Source organism: Meleagris gallopavo, chromosome 6 (assembly GCF_905368555.1).
Source record: "Meleagris gallopavo chromosome 6, MGAL_WU_HG_1.1, whole genome shotgun sequence".
NCBI classification, from domain to species: Eukaryota; Metazoa; Chordata; class Aves; order Galliformes; family Phasianidae; genus Meleagris; species Meleagris gallopavo.
The window spans coordinates 14397817-14422938 of NC_139409.1; the positions used below are offsets into that span (position 1 = coordinate 14397817).

The window sequence follows — 25122 nt, forward strand, 5'->3', positions numbered from 1 at the left end:
CTCTTCCTTCCTTCCTTCCTTCCTTCCTTCCTTCCTTCCTTCCTTCCTTCCTTCCTTCCTTCCTTCCTCCTTCCTTCCTTCCTTCCTTCCTTCCTTCCTTCCTTCCTTCCTTCCTTCCTTCCTTCCTTCCCTTCTTCCTTCCTTCCTTCCTTCCCTTCTTCCTTCCTTCCTTTCTTCCTTTCCTTTCTTTTTTTCCCAACCGCTTCTAAATTAGGCAAGCCTGCCGGCACAGCCGCAACGGCGCGGCCTGCACAGCGCTTCCCGCCAGGCCCGTGCCGTGCCGGGTCCTCCAGCTCGGCGGCCCGGCGTGTAGCTTCAGGCCGGGGGTTCAGGCCGCGCCCCGCCTCCCGCCGCATCTGCCCGGGGTGCGCCGGCAGCCGCCGCTCCCGCTCCTGTCCCCTTGTGAAGGGGCGGCCTGGGCTGACAGACGGAGCGCTGAAGTGGGACAGCTTAGCGTGGGGCTGCGCTGACAGAGATCTCACTGCAGCATGGCTGCGATGCGTGCTTACTGCCCTTAGTATCAGCGCTGCTCACTGTTCCAAAGTTAAAGCCCGAAATAAAAACTGCTTCCCAGAGCAATAAGAAATATTTGAACGCTTCAGGCATTCGGTCTGTGATTCAGAGATTTATTTATAAAACTGTTGATTTTGGGACACTAAAGCATTGCATTTAAGCTGCAGAAGTGAGTCATATTTGTGGGAGGTAATTACTACCAGAACACACAACCAACTTTTGTAGGTTTCTTTGTAAAATGTCCACTTCTGATCTGCAACTACTAAAAATAAGAAGCTTTGCTGGATTTCAGCTTAAGTTATCTTTATGGGGTTATGTGGCTTTATAAGTAAACTCTGTTTTTCTGACATGATAAAACAAATGACTTACATGCCTGGGAATTTATTTGAGTGTTTTATGTGGGCTGTTCTGACCAGGTAACTTTTTCAGCTCGTGAAGAACCAAAGAGACTGTTATAATACTGAAAGGAAATTTGTTTGTCAAGGGAATGATAGTAACCAGCATCTACAATGTTTGTTCACCGTAAAGATCTTTATATTCTTGTTTTATCCCCAAACACAATAATTTATTCTGCTTTGAGCAGGTCCTGGGAGCTGAGGGAGCTCCAGATGTCGAACACCTGCAGGAATTACATGCAGGGAACTTTCTTCGTTATCTCTCGGTCATGACTGTGGAATTTGAGTTTATTTAACTTGTGGTCACTTAGCAGCACTCCCCACTAGAGATGAGTCAGATGCTGTGCCACCTCTCCCAAGGGAATGTGCTGCAGTTGGGATTAGAAAATTAATGTCATCCATCTTGGCACACGAAGCTTAGAATGTTTTTTCCCATGCCATTCAGGGAGAATATGAGGAGCACCATTAGCCCCAGTGGCCTTTCACTGCTTGCAGACTGGAAGTGGAGGTGCTATCCAGAATTCAAACCACAGGCCTCTGGCTATCTCCTTCCTCTTCAAAATTTGCAGTTACAGGAGAGGCCTTCCTTTAAAAGCTGCAATTACCTGTGTCGGTAACGTGCCAGCAGTCAGCAGGCTCCGCACCAGCTCCTGGGAATCTCATGACTGACCACATCTGGAAGCCTTCCTTCTGACTTCCGCACTCCCACGCAGCAAGTCAAGCTCCCATGGGCTGCACGGCCTCAGTGTGGGGCAGCAGGCAGAGATGGGAAGGGTGGACACTTGCCACCTAAAGCTTTATAAGGAAAAGAACTAAATACTATTATCCTTTGCCTCTTTGAGCACTCCCACCTGATTTCCAGGATTGTCTCACAGCAAGTGCTTTGTTTATTTTTCTTGTTCTTTCTTGTTTGTTGTTGTTGTTTTGCTTGTTTGTTTTCTCTTTGCTTGGATCAAATTTTAGTTACCAGATCACTCTGGACAAACATGCTTGGCCATGCTTATTGATTAACCTCCCCTTCAGCAGCACTGGCTGACACAGGACTATCAAAGGAGCTCCCACACAGTGGGGATGCCACCAGAACATGCTCCTATAGGAAGAGGGCTGACTGAGTGCTAACTCGGTGCATCCCACCCTCCTGTGGGATGTCACCGGGGGCTGGCTTTCACCAGCACTGAAATGGGCTTGGGTACAGTGTCCATTAACTTACAAATTTCTTCTTAGAGTTGTGTCAGTACTAATGTTATGGAAGATTAGGGTTGGAAGAAAAATTGTGTTTTATCTTGAATTAATTATGCAGGAAATAGGGATTATTATTTCAGTCTGATTCATGGCCTGCTCATGCTGCTTTTTTCGATCGAGGAGCAAAGGTTCCCAAACTTGAGAGAAAGAGATAAAACCTGGTCCTAAGTATTTATATGACAAGACGCTTTGTAGGCAAAATTCTTCCTAAAATCAAACTTACTTTTGTATGTCAGATTAATGAAAGATGAGCACAAATCTTTTCTTCTAATCGGTTCTTTGGTAACTTTAAAAAGGAAAGAGTTGCATCCTCCCAAAAATGCAGTGATGTCCACAAGTTATGAATATTATTTCACAGAATAGTCACTATAAAAACATCTTAAAGATAAAGCTAAGCATAGATATTTATCTTTCCACATACATCTTTCAATGTCTGTGCTAGATGGTGGCTTAACCAAATGATCCTTGCCATACTATTGGCAAAGCAGTTTAATTGCTGTGTTTCTTAGAAATTAGTGTATTTTGGATTCAGGATTCACATATGATAAAGTGAAACACACTTTCACCAAGCCTAAATATTCCTTAGATGTAATTTAACTTGGTAAGCTCAAATCAGATAATCTTTGCCAATAGTTTTTAAAATTCCTGATTTTAGACGCTAAGCTTGCCTGTGTCAAAGAGAGGTCTCTGTTTAAGGCCTCCATCTGACCTGGCAATCCCTGCTCAGCCTCAGGCCGTGCCATGAGCTAAAGGACATGAGGCAGTTGAAGGGCTGAATGCTTACTGAAGCTGGTCTGCTTTTCTGACTCATGACTTCTGCAGCAGTGAAAGAACACTGGATTCTGCTTCACTTGGCCATTTAGATCTGCTCAGCAGCTGCCTAGAGTTGAGTTCACATAATTGCAAAATATTCCCTGCACCAGATCCTGGCAGAAACAAGCATTTCCCTGGAAAAAAAAACATATATCCCAGTCGTATCTTGTACCACATTGGCAGCTCTGCTGTTATTTCAGAGAGAGAGAAATACAAGGGAAGAGAAAATTATTTAAATTGTTTACACTTCTTGAGCCCACTGCAAGTCCCATTAAATTAAGTTTCTGCTGTACAGTTACTTGATCTTTCTGATATCACAGTTGTTCCAGCACAAACAAACAAGGGGCATTTGTTGCTGTGTTGCTAGGATTGATGACCAGTGGCTAGGCCAAACACAGTTTTTGGGTGATATTTGTTGAAATCTCAGCTCCATGTCCCATCTGAAACAAGGGATGCTAAGCCATCCCAGCAGAGTGCCTGGGACTGCTACTGCAAGATAGAACAGATGAAGGCAAATGAAAGGTGTAATCCTTCTGGGAAGGCTTGATTAGCAGCAAGGAGGGGTTGGATAGAGGGCCTAAAGGATTAGCCAAGTAAATGCTGCCCAGCTCCCACTCTAATTGTTAAACTAAGCTTCCTCCCCTCTCCCACTGTTTTTAGGCAGTTAGTTGGTGCAGCCTCCTGTAAGTGCCACAAGTGAAAACTTCATGGCATGCCTCCTTTTCTAATAAACAACACCTTGCCCTAAGGCTTTGGGGTAAGATGCTGTTTAGACCAATAATCAATGACCTTAGTGAGATGAACAGCAGACCAAAACCTCTCTTTTGATGGCACAGCACCAGGGAGAAGGCTGCTGAGCCCTTTTCCCAATGTCAGCACTGCCAGCATTCACACGGCATGGATTCTTCACTCTCATCTTCCACGGCCATTCCTCCACTCCTATGCTTGCTGGCCCTCTGACCACTGGCTCTTATGGAATGCTCCCTGCATCTCCAGTTCTGCACAGGATTGGCAAGCACAGGCCTTGATCTAATAGTGACTTCCTATGTGTCTTTGTGGTTCTTTGCTCTTCCTGCTTTGTTAAGGTCTCTATCTTATGGCTTCTCCTGGGACACTTCCTTGATGTGGAGAAGTGTAAGGAAGGCTGCCAGCAGGCAGAAAAACAGAGTATAACTGCATTTTGTTATGGAGCTTGGGTTCTGGGTCTCTTATTTAAGTGTTTGTACGGGCAGTCAGCTGCACTTCCAAGCCAGTTACTTCCAGCGATTCACCTTCAGGGGACTTAGAAGTGTGATGGAAACTACAGAGATAAATATTGGTCACAGATTAATGATAAAAAAGAAAGAAATTTTAGTGAAACAATTTAACTGCTAGAGCACAATTTGTTTGCCAAGTTTTAGTCCAGTCAAGTTGAAATGGCCAAGTCCTTAATGCCAACAATTGAGGTTTGTAAAGGAAATACCAAATCAAACTTGGTGGAAAAAGAGGCAGACATTGAATTTCAGAGCAAAGAATGCATTTGCTTTGTAGGTTTAGAAATAAACAAGTTACTTAGAAGAAAATAAGTTTGAGGGTTTTTTGCTTGTTTGATTCCCACGTGTAAGCAACAAGGGGTTGAAGCAGAAAGGTGCAGGATTTGTCAGCAGCTGTTGAACTGGAGCAAATGCTCTAAAGAATTGTCGACGAGGGGAGAGGGGAAGGGGACTGGTACAGGGAAGTGCTGCAGAAGTGTTCAGAAACTTGCTCTGCCTCATCGTGTAAAGATCTAAGAAGGGTCCAGACCACAAAGTCTTGCCTCTTCTTATTTCAGCAAGTGCCAAAAAGACACATTCTTTAATACATACAATAGCTTTTTTTGGATACATTGTCGACACTATAGCTTGTCATTGGACAGGTTTGTGTAATTTTCCCTCTATAATGTGTAACAGTGTGCTCGCAAATTCCTGCAGCAGGAAAGCAGCTGAATTCACTGTGAAGGCTATCTTCCATCCAAGAGGCATTCCACTGGAGCTGGAGAAACTATTCACAGCGTGGGGACTGCCAAGGCACACTGGAGCGAGGGTATCAAAATCTTCTCCTGAAATATTATTTCAGTCATTTCAGTTTTATAAAGGACAAAAGAAAACATTACACATTGCATGGGCAGGCTTATTTGTCTACTCTGCAAGGTAGAATGTATTTCATCCAGAAGTGACAGCTGAGCCCAAAACACCACTTTTCAGAATTAGCAGGTTTCTTTTGTCGTGCAGCTTGCCAAATCCCAGCTTCCACACCCAGTCATGGACATCAGAGAGGTCACAGCAGGAAAATGACAAAGCGTAGGTGCTGTTTCTTCTAAAAGACCGACCTTGACATAACTTGGTTAAGGAAACCCTGCACCAGTTAGATCCGTAACAGCCATGTAGTTAGCAGCAGAGAACGGCAGCCAATAGCCATGATTTTCAGATTGCTTTGTGCACATTACCTATGAGTGCCTATCATCATGTTTTCAACTTGCTAGCTCAGAGCAATGGTTTCCTGTTCAATTAAGCAGATGTCAAGCTGCAGGAGAGTATTTCTGGAGTTTCTGCTGTAAATTATTCAAATGTCAAAAAGAAGCAGTACCAGCTAGCATTTGGGTACTCAATCACACACAGCAGTCATCCGTACATCCCTTTTATAGTGGTTGTGATAAACCGCTGCTGCAGTTTCACTTATTCTACATTATGCATTTCTGTTCTTTCTGAATTGTCCTTTCTATTTAAAAATATGTTTAATAAATTCTAAGTGAATATGGGAACACTTTATCATGTATGAATTGGTAGCTCTTATGATGCTACTTTTCCTTAATCGAAGCATGAACTTTCTAGTTTTAGCCTATCAAATAAAATCTGTAACATCAGGAATACATTATTTAGTTTTCCTGATATAGTCCTTGCTGGAGGTAAATAAGATATCATAGCAATATCATTCACTCAGTTACAGTTCTGGCTGTGTCAGCATTTACACTGCAAACCTCCTCTTTCAGGGGTTTATAATGCAGCCATAAAATGCACTCTCATCTTTAACTTGGCACACAAGGTTCCAGTCTGGCAATGAATTTGTTTTACAAAATGCAAGAACAATGCGGTATCTGTCTGGCTGTGTTCAAGTTAAAATTCTTTAGCAAAGGGATGGGTCTATGTAGAGAAGCCCATGAAGAAGCCACATGGCCAGTACCCAGCTGCAGCCTTTGAAGGTCACCAGATGCATAAAGTCCACAAGTGTCAGTGCCGACAACATTTCATGATATTTTGCACATGCACAGTAAGCTTAATCCAGAGTGTGATACTTTGGAAAACTGCTGCATTGGTCCTGCCTACAGCTGGTGTACTTATATGATTCTGTGTACTTGTGTGACTGTGCAGTCCATGGGGCTGGATGTCTTTCCCCAGCCTGTGATGGGTTGGCTTCCTCCACAGAGCCTCTGACCTTTGCCTTCGTGGCTGTGTCCTCACTGAGGATCTCCAAGATCATCTTGGTGTCTCCAGAAGGCTTTTTCTCTTCTGCTAACAGAGCAGTATTACCACAGGAGTTGGACTAGATCCTTATAGGTCCCTTCCAACTCAGGATATTCTATGATTCTGTGACTTAGATAAGTTCACATCTCTGGATTTGCCACAGAATTTTACTTTCCAAAACCGTTAGAGTATAAAAACACAAGCAACCTCAGAAGGGCAGGCACAGCACCCCTTGCCCACGCACTCCCACTCCTGGTTCCCGCTCAGTGCCAGCCCTCAGCTTTCTGGAACATGTGTGCTTTGCAATAGTCCCCAGTTGAGCTGAGCACTGGTTGAACTTAGCAGACTTCATACAGAATCACCAATGCACAACATTGTAATATATAACAGTTACAACATGCAGATTCCGAGCAATACTGTTTTTGACCATTATATAAAAGACTTAAATTAAAACAGAAAGGATAATGAGATTCTATCTAGAATTCATCTTTAAGGCAAAGATACAGGATGTCAAGTTTCCAAAGATTAATTCACTCTTTTCTTATGACATTTCCTTCTGGAATTAAAAAGCCTCAGCCCTCCAGGTTCTCTCTGTTTCTGTGCTGCAGATGGTTGAAGATTGTGATACTGATTGCATATGCTTTCAAATGAGCATATTGCTCCCATATCTTTAATCCAAGTAATATAAGACTACATTTAGAGAAAAACAAATCACGGATCTAGTTTCTAGGATATACAAGCAAAATAATAATATCAATAATGCCATCATTTTAAGTATAACTCAACAGACACCTTGTATTCTATAAAAATCAATGTGCAGAACAACAGACATGGTGTTCTGAGTTTGCACTTAGAAGTATGTTCAGGGTATATTTTGCCTGTGTTGTTCAGCTATTTATACCATTTGGAAGGAGATTATTTCCAGTAACTGGCAATACAACTGATCTTTCAAAGTCACTGACAATCTGTACCACAGAAATAGAAATGCTAGCAATTAGGTGATTAAGACACTGACACAACCAATTCAATTAAATATTTGGACTCAGTTTTAAAATTCATGTTAACTGATAGTCAAGTCATTTTACTGTCTCTGGAGTACATTAAGAAATGGGAAGGAAATAAATCTTAATATTAAAATATGCAAGCTGTCATAAGAAGGGTTTGTGGAGAAGGAAAGAGTAAATAAGAAAATGTGATTCAAATTAGTAAAATGGAGCCAAAAAGGTACATTCCGCACTTGCCAACACAGCAGAGTCACAGTGATGTGCAGCCTCCTCTCTGAAGGATAAGACTTTGCTTCAATTTTTTTCTAACCAGGGAAGGCACGTGCATTTTGTTAGCATAATAAAAGCATGTGTTAGACAACTGTGTTCAGCTTTACGTTGGAAAAGCAGGACAGAGTTTTCTGAAGTGGTACCTTTTTAACAATGCGCTTAGGTGGCTGAGGTGTGTATTGTCACTGGCTTCATTCCTGAAGGAAGATGATGGCAGGAGCATACACCTAGCAGACAGCGACCGAACTGTAATGTTAGCAGAAATGTTGAACCTGTGAATCTAAATAACAAAATGCTTTCATAGCAGCAAAGGCTAAAAACAAATCACTCAGGAATCTTATTAAAAGCTCTGATAAATTCTTAGACTGAGTTTGAAACTGGTAGAGGTATCCACTTTGTTTATTTGTTTGTGGTTATGGAGACAAGATGTTTTTCTCTGTGCTCAAAATGACTGGCAGAATTCAAAGAATGAGAATATTGGTCTGAAGTGAAAAACTGTATGAAAAACTCACATAATCTTTCTCGGAATTTTCCCTTGAACATGTGAGTTAAGGAAATAGTCTGACATTTTGAAGAAAACAGGGCAATTTATCTTTCTCTGTGTCTGTCTCTCTGCTCTCTGGACTCAGTGGTCGTGTAAAATTGCTGGAAAGAGCACATGGAGAAAAAGGTCTTTCTGCCTGTCCTCAGAGCAAGTGTACTTGAGGCCTTTCCCCTGTTCTACAAACGGTGCATCAGCTGCAGCCTGAAAAGCCAGTATCTTGGGATGAAGACTTGTAGCTTTTGTGGCATAATAAATTCTTGTTTTTATCCAGAGACCAAAGGAAAACCATCTGGCTAGAATAGTTGCAATTTGCTCACTTGTTTTTGTGTTTGCCATCAAATGAGCCATCTGATGATAACAGCTTTTGATTATCACCAGTCTTCAGTAAGTGCAAGGTTTTCCCTTTCTTTAAAAATCTCACTAATCATTCAATTCTTCCACTTTTTCTTTGGCTCTAATTATGGGATGGGAAAGACGGCACATTCTTTGAAAAAGTCATGATAGCCAACTTGTTGAAGGGAATGAGTATCTACCAAAGAAATATAATCATCATAATATCATAATATCATAATCACAGTCCAACCTGATTAGTTTGGAACAGGTTGGCCAGAGAGATTATAGAGTGTCCCTGTTGGAGATCTTCAAAAAATTTCTGGATATGTGCTGGTCAGCCTGCTCTAAGTGCCTCTGCTTGAGTGTGGGGTTGGACATGACCACCTGAGGTCCTTTCCAGCTTCAAGCACTCTGATTCTATATTATGCGGTATTTAGACAACAGTGCAGAGAACTGAGTTGAACACAGACATCCCCCGAAGAGTAGCATTTGTCAGCAACCAGACCTGGTGCTACAAGTGGATGAGCAGCAGGGATGAGCCAGCCCTTCTCTTCTTCCACTCTCCTCCCTCCCACCACCAACCTGGCAATGACTGTGGTCTGCATGTTCACATTTTGACCATGGAAATGTTCACACAGCTGCATACTATGTGGCCACCTTCCTACAACCCTCAAGAATATAAAAATTAGCAAACTGGACTAGAACCCGCCCATGTAGACCGCAGTCACAGCTGCAGTTTGTCTAAGTGCTGAGTTAGTGCCCCATGCACAACAGGGCAACCAGAGTGAGCCTCCCCAGTATCCTCCCTGTTTATAACAGTTAGCATTTTAGGGAAGTTCACAGAAGAAAGCTCAGCTTGGAGCTCTGGGTTTGTCACTCACAGATGGACGTGTCCTCTGCGAAGTTTCATTACAAATCACAACTGACTGTTGCACAGCTAGCTGCAATTTTGGTTATATCCAGTGACAGTAAATTTCAAAGATCACTTTAAAATGGCAAGAAAAAAAGACATACTTGTGATTGTTTGAAATTGACTGCTGGATGTTTACCTCAAATGCCTCCAGTTCTATTGTGACATATAGTATTTAATCATCCTTTTTCCATTTTTCTTCCATAAACCATTCCTAATTTCACATTCTAAAAGAGAAGTCACCACATTTCTAAACTACAGAATCCTAGCTACATCAGAATCCCTGTTACAAACACTGTTCCAGACTTCTGATCCTCATCATACATTCCTTATTCATTGCAGTTCCACTATACGCTGAGATGAAATACCCAGACACGTGTATGGCATTTAAGAAGTAGGAGCACTTGTAGATCTCACCACGATTGCTACCTTCAACCAAAAAGCATGAGGCTTACTTGGAAGACAAAATATGGCTGCAGACAAAGCTCTCCATTGTCATAGTTAGACTAGAGCAGTCATTTTGCTAATTGAGTTGTAGGAGAAATACACAGCTGTCACAATTAATCCCTGTGCAATAGTGGGTAGCTCCGACCTCCTGGCTGAGATGGGAAGGCACATGGAAGAAAAGGATGCCAAAGATTTGAAGAAAAAGTCTATTTTTCTGTGGACTTTCACACTGAAAAACAACTGTGCCCTTGGTATTACTTGGTTTAATAAATAAACGCATTTTCTGTGAGAAATGGCTTCAAATTACAGTGAGAATTTGATCTTATGAAAACATCTTTATTTGTTCAGAGTGCTCTGCAAAGTTGGTGGAGCCCATGTTCTTGACCTAATCAGCCTAGCGTTAACCAAGTTTAACCTTCACCCTGGTAAAAAAGAGAGTACTATAAATATTTCTTAGTCTCATTTCCCATATTCCCTGTGTTATTATTTGAGTGTCACATGGGCTCTTTGCATATATTTAAAGCACATACGTTGAGAGGAGCCCTTTGACTCTGCCCTTTTTGTTATTTCAATGTCCAGGAATGAAATACACTGTTTATGTGTCTCCAGGCTTTGCACTTGTTCATACTCTGTGTGTACTGTTCACAAGCTGGATTTATAAAATAGAATGACCTCAGCCACCTAGTTTTCAAGACCCGGGTCCAGATGTTGACACAAATCTTTCAGTCTGAAGCTCATTGCTTTGTATTACTGATAGGTTTTGTTTTATTTTTTTTTCCCTTGCTGGTTAGAAAAATAGTTAATTGAAATTAAAGATTCTGCATATCCAGCTTTCTCTCTCACAGAAGAGAAAGGCCATAATTTCATCCTTATTTATTTAATTTTTCAAAATATATTCTAAGTAGTTGTGGTTTCTCATCACTGCAGAAGATAGGCAGAACTCTACTAGTTCAAGAGGTCAAATCCTGCCCTAAAAACAGACATGCTATACATTTGGAGTTGGACCTGAAAGCACCTCTATTGCCCAGATGGAGCAAATGGCAGTGCCTAGTGGATGTAGGTTTTATAAAATGTTTAATATTTGCAAAGTCCAAATTTCACAATATCCCAGAGTTGCTCTCCTCTCCCCCAAAATAGGGAAATGTTACTATTTGTAGTTTCCATGGAAATAAATAGGAGGCATTACTTTCATTGAATTACAGAATCATTAAGGCTAGAAAAGACAACTAGGATCATCTTGTCCAACTGGAGACACCTACATAATTATACTATGATATTTCCTCTTAGCTTAGGATGAATTAGAAATCAGAAATGTCTGATTCTTGCTAACATACTACTGCACTACACCATTACTTTCTCTTCTCTGCTCTTAAACCACTATGCAGGAATGAAACATTCTCTGGCTCTTTCTTATCACATCCTTTTACTTGAACCATTTTTTGTTTTGTTTTGTTTTGTTTTGTTTTAAAGAGTTGAACTTGTATAATTTTTGGTTCTCCAGTTGTGAACTAGACCCAGAATACCCTGGTGGAAGGCTTTAATAAAACAAGAGAATTCAAGGTAGGTCATGCTGGTAGGAAGTCTTGAGCTAGTTTTGGAATGCATGAACCTGTACAGAAGTGGAAGCTGGGAGAAGAAAGCATCTTGGAAGGCAGAATATTTTGGAGAAGGTGGTAAAAGATCAATCCCTGAGTGCACAGCTCAGTGTTTGCCACAAGTGCAACATCTTTGTCTATCATCCCTTTAATTTCCCTCCTTTGGCCCCAACACTCAATACATGCTCTTTGCATGTGATATGATTAACAAGCAGTATCCAGATAAAGTATAAATAGACAGGAAGGGTATCAAGACATATTAGTGCTAGATTTCAGACAAAATGTACTTTGAGGAAGCAATTAGTGGAAGCAAGAAACAAATGCTTGTGTGAAGCAATGGCCATAGTCTTGAAATGAAGAAATCAAAGGTAAAGATTTTTAATTGACTTTGTCTTGGTTTTGTGCTTGCTCTCAACACACTAGATGACAATGTGTAAGTGAAACTTCAGGAAAGAATAATTCCCAAAACACAGAAACAAAGGATAACAGTGTTGGGTGATAGCTTCCTCCAAGCAGATGACTGCCAAAGGAAATAGAGATTTGTACCATACCTGGGAATTAGTGGCCAGGTCACCTGAGTTGCATGTTTACAACTTGTAGGAGTGAGTGGTGAAAGAAATGGTTCAAAGCCATAGATAAATGCTCAAAATTGTAAGGGCCATCAAACTGTCCTGGGGGAGAAAAGAAAAGTATTAATAATATCAGGGCAGAGCAGATGTGTAGCCCTATTCTGAAAGAACCAGCAAGGACATGGGCCAAGACTGTAGTACCATAGCTCCAGGATATTTAATTCAGCGAGCAACACAGAAGCTGAAAACCAATTCCTAGCCATTAAGTAAGAGTGAAAGGGCTGGAGAAACATATCACTTCTTATTTTAATACAGAAGGTATTGCAGAAAAAAAAAGAAAAAAGGAAAAAGGACAAACCACTAAGAGAAGTCAGTTTGCAGTGCTGGTGACTTTAAGAAGAAAATTACATGATTGTTGGTGAAGCCAAGTGTGTGGGGCACTGCTGAAGGGCAGGATGAGATGGAGAAAGGGGACCAAAACTCCAAAAATCCCAGAGCTCAGCCAGAGCTGCCATCACCTGAGCTTGGAGCACCCCCACATCTGCACAAGGAGGAAAGCTAGGCAGGGTCCGCATGGTCCTCCAGGGAGGAGGCCCAGGGAGAGCACAGCCTCTGAAGGCCGAGGTGTGTGCTGCCCTGCAGGGTGCAACTCTGACTGCCACGCTGCAGGCCTTTTGTTTTGGTGAGACAGTCCAAAAGGACGTGCATCATTCATCCTCTAATCCCAGCACAGGAGAAGTCTGCCTGACACTGTGAGAAAGCCGCCAGGTAAGCAAAGCATCCACGCTGTTCCAGTGCGGCTGAGCTGAATATTGAGAATTATTAATGGCTGAGGAAACGCTCCCTAGTAGTGTACGGAGCATTTGCCACACTGCCCTCGGGAAGTCCTGGCTTCCTGAGCCAGATGAGCCATCAGCCTCCTACCAGCACCGGCTGCAGCTGCTGGCGGGAGCTTGGCAGGAGCGCCCGGCGTCCATCCAGGCTCGGAGGTGCTGCAGTGAGAGCTGAGCTGGCACCAGCATCTCCCCAGCACAGTGAGCATGTTACAGACAGAGTGGTACGCCAAAGAAAGCCATCGGGAACGCGTGGCTGCACTCTGCCACCTCAGCACAAAGGTCAGGAGGAGAATATTAGTGAGAAACAGGTTTAGTTCAGTGCTAATCTCCTCCGTTTGACACCTGTTGATTTCTGAGGAACTCTGAGTGACAAGTCCAACCAAAAGAAGACATCTGGCCATTCGTACAGACAGGCAGCTGCTGTCTTTCCTCGCTCTGGGGAGCCCAGGAACAGGCACCCTGATGGCTTTCCTGGTGAAATGCCAGCCCCAATTCTGCGGGACAGCCAGGGCTCCTGGCATCCTCACGAGGACACCTGGCAGAAAACAGAGCAGAATCCTGCAACCCTGGGTAGCTGCTGGCAGAGCACGGCAGTCCCCAAGAACAGAGCAAGGCTGAGAGAAGAGTTTCCACCCCCTATTTCCACTGGATCTTTTAGTTCAGCCTTGGGCATGGAGCAGATGGGCAGAGTCACAATAAAGATCCCTGAGAAGTCCTGGTGACATATTTAATTGCACAAGCAACCACATGGTTATTTTTAGTACTTCTGTAAAAAATAAAGTTGTGCCACTGCAACAACATCAGAAGTGCATTTCTCTGAGGCAAACAAGCAGTATTTAACGCATGCTGGCAATGTGCTGGGATGCCCAGGCATCTAACGGAGCACTGAAAACTCGGGGGGCTGCAGAGAGTAAGGCAGCTTGTGGCAAACTGCAAGAGGGTGCTGCCAAAGAAGCTCTTGCTGCTGCTTGGTAGGAGGCCATCCATAGCCAGGGACAGCAGCCAGAGCTATGGTCCCAGCAGACTGTGACAGGAGATGGACATGCCATCAAGCCAGGGAGTAGCTCTGATGCCAGAATGGGATGCTCACTGCAAAGTGTGCAAGCATTGAGTGATCAGTCCAGGAAAAAACAGCTTTAAAAAATGGCCAGAACGGACTCATTCAATTTTAAAGACATGAACTATATGGTAATAGTAAATTGGTAATTCTCTTTCTGCAAAAATAACTGGCTAAGTGAAGGGCATTCAAGGAAGAACTGAGATCATGGAGCACGAGGTACTTTTTCAAAGCTTGACATGCTGTTTTCATACAATAGGTTGCAATGCAGTGCAGTAAAATTCAAATGTTTCAGTATCAGGGGAATCTGAGCACAAGACATCTTCCCCTGGGTACCCCCAAACAAGTGAAAAGCAGCGATGACAGCAAAGAGCCAGGAACAAGAACTGCATAGACAAGAGTGATGTCTACTTGAAAAAACTGTGCTCCTGCAGCATCCCTCCTGGGGACTAAACAGTAGTTCAGCAAGAGACCGATGAGTGAGAAAATCAAGACTCCAGGGGAAGCTGACAGGCTGTAAGCAGGCAGAGGCAGGACAAGGCAGGGATAAACCTGTAAGCTTGCTGCAATAAATGTAGCCGAGGATATGAAGCCACCAGAGAACTATGACCAATGGGAAGATCAACCATCAGGCAAAAGGCATCAGTGGGATCTGCAGCAGGCCATGGGGCCTTGGAGACTCAGGGCAGCAGTGGGGACAAAACTGAAGACAGGTCAGCAGAAGGCCACCAGTAAGTATAGAGGACACAGTAATATTTCGGAAATTTGATTTGACACCAGAATGGTGGGGGAATGAGGTGTCCCAGGAAGCCAGGAAGCAGTGAGGCATCAGCTAGCAGCATCCAATAGCCAGAGGCTTGTAAAGCTCCATCAGTAGCAGTAACACAAACAAGATGTGGAAGATGGATTGAAGGGGGGTACACTTGAAAGGCAGTGAGGCTGGAGGTACTGTGGGGCGGCAGCAGTAAAAGTCAGTGCCTAGCCCAGGCTGTGCAGGAGGAACTCCGTGCTCAGCAAGAGCTGCCATCATGGCATCAATAAACAGCTAAGAAGAGATTAATGACTTTCACCGGTCTTGGAAGGAGCATGCATGGCCAAGGCAAGGGGCTTAGAGGGGGCACCAGCATCTGCATCTGCATTTGCTTGGCTCAAATGGCTGCAACAGTTCAAGTTTTACAAGTGCGGAGTCCTTTCATGTTGTTGTCCAGCACCCAGAACATGAAACACTTGAGGTGAAATCCTGCCCCCTCTAATGTTAATGGGAATTTTACCTTGAGTCTGGTTTCTCTCTGCTCACACTATCTGCTATAAGGAAAGACAGATCCCACCTTAAGAGAGAGGGGGAAAATAAAAAGGATGCAAAGAAAAGCATTCGAGCAATATTGCCAGTGAGGACATGCTGGGGTGGGGGACAGGGCTGGTGTCCCTTGCTGCCAGGGACAGAGGCACGCCATGAGCTCACTGAGTTGACTGCAGAGAGCAGGGCTGGAAGGGCAGGAAAGCTGTTAGCAGAGGGGGGAGGAAAAGAAGGGTAAACTGGCAGGGGAAGAAACGAACAAGCTCAAAAACTCCCAAAATGCAAACCCATGGGCAAGAGAGCAGGCAGGAGCCAGTCACTGAAACAGCATCACAGCAGCACTGGCAAAGGCATAATGGAGTTGGGAAGTGCACAGGAGTGGGTTTCCCACAGTGCCTCATGGTGCCTTGGCTTTGCTGCTGAATCAGCAAGGAAAACCTTCCTCTGTATGGGCTGGGAGGCAGGAGTTTAACTTCAGGGCTTTGCAAACTGAGCAGTGGATGAGTTTATTTCTTTGCACTCATTATAGAAGTCAAGCAATACTAGGGTTATGTCTGTGCTTTCCAGCAGGAGATCTGAATCCTGTGGGTTAGCAAAAGAAAGTGGCAGAAGCAAGGAGATAGGACAGTGATGTCCAAACATTAATACATTACCTGGAAATTATATGAGATTCCACCAGAGGCAAAGTAGTAGCTGCATGCTTCTAATCATTTCTGATTTGTTTAACTTGAGAAAATAGTTTTCATTGTATCTTTTGAAGGGAGACTACAGAAGACATGAAGAAAGACATTGCAGAAAAGGTCCTTTCCTTTAGTTGAAAGGTACAGTTGTTGTACATACAATTCCTGATTGTGACAGTGCTACAAGAAAATCAGAGAGAAAGGAAATTCCCACTGCAGAGCTGCCAGTAACAGATGACAGCAGTGCTGACAAAGGTGGAAGAAGAACCGGGAAAGAAGTCTGCAGGCAGACCTGCCTAGGACTTTCTTTTCCTTTGGCTTTAATGTCTTCTAATGGGAAATGCTCACTTAACTGTATTGAAGTTTCCCCATTTTCATTTCCTTGAAGAGTGCATGTCAGAGGCTTATTGCTTGCCTGAGAGCCTCTTGCCAAGTTCCTTTTGCAGGCGAAATGGAAGCAAATTACCTGGGGTTACGATGAGGCTTGAGTCCAGCACCTTCTCCCCATTGACACAGCAGTGGTGCCAGGGCCCCGTCCCACCACCTGCAGCACCAGTGCTGGGGCAAGGTCTGGTCTGGGCCCACTGCACCCCACCAAAGAGTCTTGGCAGTGGGAGTGGGCAGGTGGGGAACAAGTAAAAACCTTTCAGCTCTCTCTCTCTCATTCATATGAAAAGCCCTGGCAGTAGTCTGGAGGGGAAGATGTATGAGGAGCAGCTGAGGGCCCTGGGTTCCCTCAGCCCAGAGCAGAGGAGCTGAGGGGAGGTGAAATGTGGCTGCGGCTGATGTGTGGGATGTGAGGCCACAGTGCTGGTGTGGGCTCAGCTGGCAGCCCCAGCCCAGGACCTCTGTTGCTGCCCATCTGCCTGCCTGTCTCTACACAGCATCTGTTCATCCTCGGCACAATTGCAAAGAGTTGTTCCCGGATTGTCAGGCTGTTGTGAGGCTTAATTACTTAGCGTTTATGGAGGACCTCGTTCATTAGAGGAGCTTGAGCTATGTAAGTGCATATTATCGTTTAGGATACTTCAGGATGAAAGGCACTTAAGTGCTTGACAAACTGAGAAAGCAAATGTATACAGGAATCATACTGTTTGCCTCTGAAATGAAGCATCTGGGCTGAGACATAACAACTGTTCCCGAGCATGCTGCAGTGAGGCGAGAAGACCTGTGCCTTGTGCTTCTTCCCCTGAAGTAGCCAAAAATATGCTCCGCAGGCTACACAACAGCATGGCTGAGAACCTGCAGCTCTTCATGTGCAATAAGCAATGAGCTTGCTGCTCCCGGCCTGTCTCTGGCAGCCTGCACCTATGTGGGGAGCTAGAGGAGCCCATGGGGAGGCAAACAGGGGACAGACAAAGCGCCTGGTGGTCTGAGCCCTGCTCTTAGGCTGCTCTGGGGATTTGCCTCACATTTTGCATCCAGATCCCACAGCACATGCTTGTGCATCTCACCTCTAACAGCAAAGGGAGTCCGTATTGCACTTCAGTGTAGGAAAGATTCACCAAACCACCCTTTTTATGGCTGCAAGATTAAATACATACCACTGTATGATTTAGCTCCCCTCCAACAGGCCTGTAGCTTTCAGAGGTATTAGCTGTGTGTCTTCAGCAAGGAGTGTTCTGTTTTTCCATGATAAATCTGTGCTGCACTATGCCTCCCACGTGCAGAAGTACTCGATTTCTGCAGCAAGTGGAGATAGCAATGAATAGATCTGGAAGGAAACCAGAAAGTAGATTATTGGGTACTGCAGACCATTAGAACACATGCTTGGAGTGAGAGCAAAGTGTATTAGAGTGTTCTCACGAGTTACATCCTTGGTTTTGATTTGCTCGAGCTAGCAGTCTTTAATAATATTTTACAAGCTTCTAAACAACGTAGGATTAGTATGCACTATTACATTTCATTTTTCTATTAAGTTTCTTAAGTTGTGTTAGATTCTTTTGATATAAAAACACAGAGAATAATACTGAACTATGTTTTGAAGCCTTTTAAGGAAGAAAAAAAAAAAAAGCTGGAAGAAGAGTTCTTAGCTATGTTGCAAGTTTATTTCTTGCAAAATAATATCAGGGTCTTCTCCTGGCTCCTGCCTTGCACAGGAGGCCTCTGGCCTTTGGCTCTCATGCCTCCCAATTTTATCACTCCTTGTGGATTCTGCTGCCCCTGACACACTCTGTCCAGCCACTGCTCTTATCTCCCTCTATAGGGACAGCATGAAGGGGCTCTGTTTCTGTTTTGTGTTTGCAGGGGTCAGGGCCGTTAGCTATCTGCAGGGCCATATGTTAGAAGACAGCACTTATCAGCAGGTCACCATGCAGCTCAGCAGAAATTCAGCCCAAGACAATAGTTAACATTTGCTGGCACCTGTAGTCTACTTACATTCATCTGTCTCAAGGGAGATGCTCTTGAGAGTACAGACAGTCTTAGAACTTTCTGAGTCCTGGTGCTGCTAGACGTCTCCACCTCAAGTGGACTTCCAAGAGAGGCCTTTTGCTTCCTGCACCTCTAAATGTAAAGCTCTTTCTACTCACACTGCTGTATTAGGACTGGAAGAGTTGGTCTTTGCTGATAAACGCAGCTGTTCTGGTACTGAAATGACAATATATATAATAGCAAGAAATCAATATTACTGAATAGCACTTTAATATGAATTTAATGTTGCAGAAAAGATAAACCAACCTCATGCCATGTTGTATAAAAGCAGACATTTTATAACAAAGAGTGCAGCACAAGGAGGCAGAGTATTATCTAACTTGTGCAAGCATATGGCTGTCTTCTATATTTTACTCACATTTTCTTATTAAAAATAAGTGATTCTGAGAGTCTGTTAGATGCAATTAGTACCTTGTGCTCCTTGGGGCTGAGGCTGTGGACGTGCTTTCCCAGCAATGCCCTACACAGGCAGGGACCTGATCTGCAGATGACTGAGCTGCTTCCAGAATCACTGACATGGAGCCTGATTCAGCAGACCTGGCGGAGAAAGTTAAATTTAATGGTGTAGGATTTCTCACAACCCAAGGCTGAGGCTTTTGAGAATTTCAGCGTCATGCAGAACAGTTCCTGAACATGTAAAATGTGAACAGGGGGAAACACGATGCTCTTCTCAAATATGTAGACTTCAGCAAGTAGGTGCTTGTGAACAAAGAAGAAAGTGAAAGAAGGAAAAGTGGACCAAAAGCAAAACCCGAACAAGATAATAAGGCCACATCCATTTTATAATTAGTACACGACGTAGGATTGAGCCCCTAAAGCGCTACGAAGTCCTGAAAGGCTGGAAGTATACAGCTGAAGGCACAGGCTGAGTGGACTTGTTAGCACTGCTGACGCGGAAAGATATCTAACTCAGCTTTTAAATGTTGACTATTTTGAAGGGAGATATGAGAAGCAAACTTTATCTAATGTAGAGCTCAATCTGCTGTGCCAGCTTCAAAAGAACAGCTGCTATGAGTGCGTTTCCCAAGGGCTGATTAAACATTGGAAGGAAATTTCCAGAGTGAAAATTTGCACTGGGTAGAAGTATCTTTAAAAATAAAACACGGCCTAAGTTTAACAGAATGTTTCTGCACCAGCTGTTTCTGGAAACAGTCGCCCCAATGCAGAAAATATTTCTTAGTAATATTTTCAATGCCGTGCTGTTGCATGAGAACAGGAGAGGGATATTAAGTAGGCAGAAGGTCAAAATGAAGCAGGTGCTTTCACTACCCAAATTCACTGATACACAGGAGGGAAAAAAACAAAAAACCCACCAAAAATGGGTAATGAGCAAATGAAATGTTCAAAAAATCATTTCTGTGGTAATAAAAGTAGTGTTATTTCATGCTTGACATAGCAGTAAGGAAAGATGGAGATGGGGGATGGGGAATATAAAAGCCATTCTCCATCCCTCAGGGAAAACAGAGAAATTTAGAAGTGGCAACGGGATGGGGTCTGCAAGAGAGGGCAAGTAACTGTGGTGAGGGGAGGAATGGGGATGCTGAGCACCCTGACACACTGGCACAGGGTGCTCAGAGAGGTGGTGGATGCATCATCCCTGGAGACACTCAAGGTCAGGCTGGACGGGGCTCTGAGCACCTGATCTAGTGTAGGTGTCCCTGTTCAATGCAGGGGGTTCGGCCAGATGGCCTTTAAAGATCCCTTCCAACTCAAAGGATTCTATGCCTCTGTGATTCTTTCTCCCCTTTGCCATGGCTGAGACCCATGGGGGAAATTCCAACCTCATGTACAGGTTGCATCCTTTCTGTGTTTCCTTCAACACACCCTCATGTACTTTATCTTACATAGATTTAAACACGTGCACATCTTTTACATATCAGGAAGGTGAAAGATGACACAAGCTGAAACAACCAGTAAATCACAGCAATTCATCTTCCTTTTTATAGGAGAGCCCAAGAAGTAAGCCTGTTCCTGCCCAGTATTTCCCCAAGTAGTGCTGGTACACGTGTTCCTTTGCACCTCTCCTCAGCATAACTAGGGCTGATAGCTCTCAAAAGTAATAAAAAAAGACACTTCCCTTAGGAAGAGGATTTTTAACCTTTTACTGCAAAATCTGCTCTAGTTTATAAAACCCAGTTTGTCTATGCAGTGAAAATAGGAACTGGAAACAAGCCTCATTTTAATGTTAGTCCTTTTTCTTGCAGATCATCAGGGGAGTTTCCTATCAGAAGGGCAGTGCTTGTCAGCTCATCGACAGTACGACTCGAGGAAGGCAGACCTTTCTGCTTACACACTGATTATAAAAAGAGGAAGGAGGCGGGAGAGGAAGTGCAGCTATTTGTCAGCCTGTGCTTATGGGCAGGCCACGCTCTGTCCTGCAGCTCCCTTCTGCACTAGGAAGGTGGAAGTGCATCAGCAGCCGTAGAGGCAGGTTTGAGCTGCCTGGAGGTGGCCAGCAGAGCCCCATCCTCAGGTACACAGAAAGAGGCAGAAAGGGAAAAAGCTGCAAAGTTTGAGGATGAGTAGTTTCCTCCTAGGCTTGTAGGGTTGAGAAATGGTATGGGGATTTCTGGGCAGCTGAGAGGAGCACCAGAAACATGGTGGAAAGCCGTGCTGGGGCCTGCCCAATACTTCTGAGAACTCTCACGTCTCATAAGACAATGACAGTGATGGAGGAGTTTGTATTGGTGGTAGAAATTACTCCTTTGGGAAAACACTGGGAATTTTCCTGTGTATCTGGGGAGAAAAAATAGGACTGCTGTTAGATCCTGAGTATCGAACCCATCCCTTCAGTTTTATTATGAAATGAAAAATCTCTCAGAGCCTTTATCTTCAGTAGAAGGGCACTGGGAGTATTTCCCATGCAGCAAGCGCCTGCAGCATCCTGGGTGATGAAGTTCATCCACTGCACATTGTGCCCTTTCACAGCTGAGCAAAAAGCTGTGCACTCCATTCTTTGCCGACTTATTTTGAGCGTGAATAAAAAGTAACTTCATTAAAGCCAGTGAGTTACACTGATAACAATTATGAGTGTGGGAGGAAAATGAGCTCACTGGATCCACTCCAGGGTTTCATCACACTGGTTTGCAGTCTGCTTTCTTACTGTGATCCCTTTTTTGTTATTTTGTCAGGTCAGACTGAAAGAGATTAAATCCCAGCTCCAATAATTGTTCAATAGTTTAAGGTCTATAAAATATTTATGCACTCAGCAGTTTGCTTCTGCATAATAACTAAAAGATTGATAATGTTCCATATCTGAGCTTTTTGAGTGATGGTGCTAAATTTTACCATGCCCTTGTTTACCGCCCTAATGCTTTCACTCTCTTTGGCTGTATGCAGCCCTGCAAAGCTTGTCACACTCAGAAGTAGAAAGTGTGATGAAGAAAGGGAGGATGAGGAGAGTGCAGCAGCAGAAAACGCTCCTTACTGCTCCCATTTTGGTCACCAGTAAGCCGGGATCCCAGGAACGGCTGGACCCGAAGCACTGTGAGCATTGGGTGGGAGGTGATCCACCTGCTGCTGGGGACGGCTGCCAGCTCGGGAAAGCAGGCGTGAGATCTTCCTTTTTCCTGACAAGCCACCTGCCCACAGCTTTACAACACCCCGGGTCTCCTTTCACGTCCGGGAACAAATCTGCATTACACACAAGTACAAAACACAGTTGGGAAAACAAGAGAACCCCTATTTAAGGGAAGCGAAACAATGACGGGCTCAGCAAGCTGCTGTGGTCTGCCTGGCAGCATCCAGATCACTTTTCCTTCTCTGCTCTGTGCAGGGATAGAAGCAAGACTGCAGCACTTAAGGCCTTGGCACCGTCATCTCGGTGAGGATTTGGAGGCACTCCAGGAGGCCCAAGGAACCCACACCCTGTGCCAAGAACTTGAGGGTGGGAGTGCATGGAGCTGCTCAGGAGTCTGGATGATTTAAGGTAGATAACAGCCATTTGAAAATGCCTATTGCCTGGCTACCCCTCCAGACTGCAAAAGCGTCTGTGGAAGGCTCCAAGGTCCCCGTGGCTGGAGCAATGCAGTTTCTTCCCTTTAGGAAACACTTCCATTTTCTGATATCTGCAAAAAGACAAAGAAAAAAAACCTTAAAGGAAAATCTGCTGTGGTATTTGATCCCATCGCTTAAGGACTGTGAAGGCTCTTCACTCACATTGTTTATTTTGATAAATTCATTTTATTGGTTATTTCCCAATTTTCCCAATTTCATGTTGGGATAATGACCACATTAATAATGGACAGAATATCTTTGACTCATTTCCAGAAGCAAAGAACGTAAAGCTCAGGGTTGAAAGAGGCATTGCTTTGCATGTGAAACTGGAACTCCAGATATTGAGAGGGTTCGGCCTGCAAATCATGTAGGGTTGTAGTATCCCAATTTCCCCAGATTGTGAGAAAAGTAACACAGGTTTGCTGTCTTTACTTTCTGCCTTGTTGTAATATGTTTTGCTGATGGATGCAGCTGATGAGAAGTTTTTGTCTGATGTCTGCTCATTTAATTAAGTTGGTTTTTAATGAAACTCTTATGAAAACCCATAATGAAGAAACATGTAGGTGTCAGTATTCCACCGATAATCGTCAGAGAAGCTACAAGGACTGCTTAAAACCACCCCATATCCATGCAGTGTTGATATTTGAAGACAGAAGCAGCAAGGTTACAAAAGCAAAGAACAGATTTGGACATGGTGGGAGCTACAACATCAAAGAGGTAACATTCACATGCAAGCAGAAGACCTTGATGTTTGGATGTGCCTGCTTAGTCCATGGCATTTGGCATTGGCTCTCCTGCCTCCCAGGTAAATTCTGGATTGCCAATCCCCTGAAATATTCCACTGAGGGCTTTAACTGTGAGATAAAATGGTCTTCTTCAGATTTGAAGTATGGTGTTACACAGAGTTACGATGGCTGGCAGCACTAACACTGATACTGTCAGTGCACACAAATCCACACCACTGTGTAGTAGTAGGAAGAGGTCTGTGTCTCAGCACAAATGGATTTGGGGATATTTGCTTACAGTGTCTCTAAAGAGACTGCCAGTCTCTTACTGCAAGCTCCATATCCATCTTCTCTCAGTGCAGTGCTCATGGCCAGCGCCCAGAAAGTTAGAAGCTCTCCCTGCCTGTTTCTAGTCCAACATTTTCACAGTTCTAGATATCTTCTAAACTCTCAGTTATTTGCCCTGTAATTTTCTCTTCCAGCAACACTGCCATGCAGTTCCCTATCAAAAGTGGGAAAACACGCGATGCTTATAAGCCATGGTTATGAACAGGCCATTTATAAATGTGATGTGATATGTATAAATATATGTATATATGTTATTTCATTAACAACTTCCTTATTAAATTCAAAACTGGAGAATCATATCATAAATAAGAGCATCTCTTGCAGATTTTGTGGATAAATAAAAACAGTGTTCAAGATAATAGTAACATTTATTGAAAAAATACCAGCCTTTAGAGAATCACTTCACTAATTTCAGGATTAGCATTTGGACAAGCTGCTGATGTTCAAAAATCCCTCTTCAGAAAGATGAGACTTTGTGTTGGTGGGGAACGTGCTCCACTCCTGCTAGAACAAGGCAAACATATGTTCACTCACAGCAATGACTGAACCTGCTTCAGAGAGGTTTGCTGCAAGGACTCCCATGACTCTCAGCGGATTGTGCTTTTCAAATCCTACCAGACCCTTCTAACAGCTTTACTTTCAGCAGCAGCTTCTCAAAGGTTTCATAAAATGTTTGAAGATAAAGCAGCTATTTTCTGAATGAAATCTGTACAGTAGCAGCATTGCTGGATTCTGGAAATTCTCCCAGAAGGATGGCTAAAGAGAAGAGTATCATCATCTCTGTATGTAGCCTTTATAGCCAAGAGAGTCTTACCTGAAACCCAAGGGAAAAATACGTGCTGTTCCCCCAAACCTGATTATCTTTGAACACAAACCAGACACTTATTGCATTAAGAAACGCCTGTAACTGCAGCTAAAAAACATACCTCTGGTTTAAACAATCCTTGAAAGTAAGTTGAGGAGACGACTTCAGTTCTTCCAAGGGAGATGGAATCCTGGAAAGTGCAAAAGGTTATGAGGCTCAGTGATGTGCTACAGTGCCATACAAAAATGAATAAATGAATGCATAAATAAAAATGCAGCTCCAGTTCAGGCAGTACCTTAAAACAAGATGTTTGGAACTAAGAAAATGATCAAGAATTAGCTCTAGCTTACTCATATATATAGGGAGCGTGTGAGAGGGCAAAGTCCTCAGAAAACTGTAGCTACTGCTGAGGGAGCTACGCTGACCAAGGCAATGGCAAATAGTACAGATACCGCTACACTGAGTTGAGTTAGAGCCCAACTCAGAGCTTCAGTCCAGTAGGCTCTGCCTAGACATAGCCTAGAGGGAGGAGCCCTCTTCTGAGGCTCAGCACCCAGTTGGGCAGAGAATGAGAATCATGTGGTTGTGGTCCTCCAAAACACCTGCTTTACCTGGTGTTATAGCAGTTGGAGGACCCTCCAGGGAGGAAAATTTGGTTTCTGTTTTTGTCCGAAGAGGTTCTTGCCATTCCCTCCTGGACATCCTCACCTGCTTTGAAGTGTACCCCATTATCTAACTAGGGCTGACAAGTTCTGGAGAACATCCGGGAGGTTATGGAGTAGAAGTAGTTAGCAGAGAAGGCACTGAGGGGCACACCTACTTAGTCCAGAT

General features: G+C 43.8%; 1 long non-coding RNA gene across 1 annotated transcript; it reads right to left on the reverse strand.

Moving 5' to 3' along the window:
• Nucleotides 1-17458: 17458 nt before the first annotated feature.
• LOC104911368 (uncharacterized) lies at nucleotides 17459-20805 on the reverse strand. Its single transcript, XR_004160217.2, has 3 exons — nucleotides 18829-20805; nucleotides 18364-18573; nucleotides 17459-17698 (listed from the first exon to the last, which is right to left on the reverse strand). It is a non-coding gene; the product is annotated as an uncharacterized LOC104911368 (long non-coding RNA).
• Between the last annotated feature and the right edge of the window lie 4317 nt (nucleotides 20806-25122).